General features: G+C 37.9%; 1 non-coding gene across 1 annotated transcript; it reads left to right on the top strand.

Annotated features, from left to right (window-relative positions):
- The first annotated feature begins 273 nt into the window (after window positions 1-273).
- TRNAY-GUA lies at window positions 274-345 on the top strand. The gene has a single exon. It is a non-coding gene; the product is annotated as a tRNA-Tyr (tRNA).
- Window positions 346-552: the final 207 nt, after the last annotated feature.

Below are 552 nucleotides of genomic sequence, written 5' to 3'. Positions count from 1 at the left end.
CATTTCCTAACCTGTGTTCAAACTGAGTTTTCCAAAGAGAATAACATATATTAAATAAATTCAATGTAACTGATTACTAATACCTAATTTCTATTACTAATTGCTAATAACTAATCATTAATACAAAAACATTCAGAAGTCTTTGCTAAGATCTTGCCCAAGTAAGATAGTCAAACACAGTATTTGTCAATAAAACATTTTGGAAGTAATTGGTGTGGGACAATGCCAACAGCAAAAACTACATTTATAACAAACTAAAAAGATAGAGGGTCTTCCCTGGTGGCTCAGATGGTAAAGCGTCTGCCTGTAATGCAGGAGACCCGGGTTTGATCCCTGGGTTGGGAAGATCCCCTGGAGAAGGAAATGGCAACCCACTCCAGTACTCTTGCCTGGAAAATTCCACGGACCGAGGAGCCTGGTAGGCTACAGTCCATGGGGTCGCAAAGAGTTGGACACGACTGAGTGACTTCACTTTAAAAAAAGATAGAGAATTCTTCTCCTGAGGGAAAAGACTTCTGTAATCAATAACATGTAAAAAGATTTTTTTTAAAT

This window comes from Oryx dammah, unplaced genomic scaffold, assembly GCF_014754425.2.
Source record: "Oryx dammah isolate SB20612 unplaced genomic scaffold, SCBI_Odam_1.1 HiC_scaffold_1, whole genome shotgun sequence".
Lineage (NCBI taxonomy): Eukaryota > Metazoa > Chordata > Mammalia > Artiodactyla > Bovidae > Oryx > Oryx dammah.
This window is presented reverse-complemented; position numbering and strand designations above follow the sequence as displayed.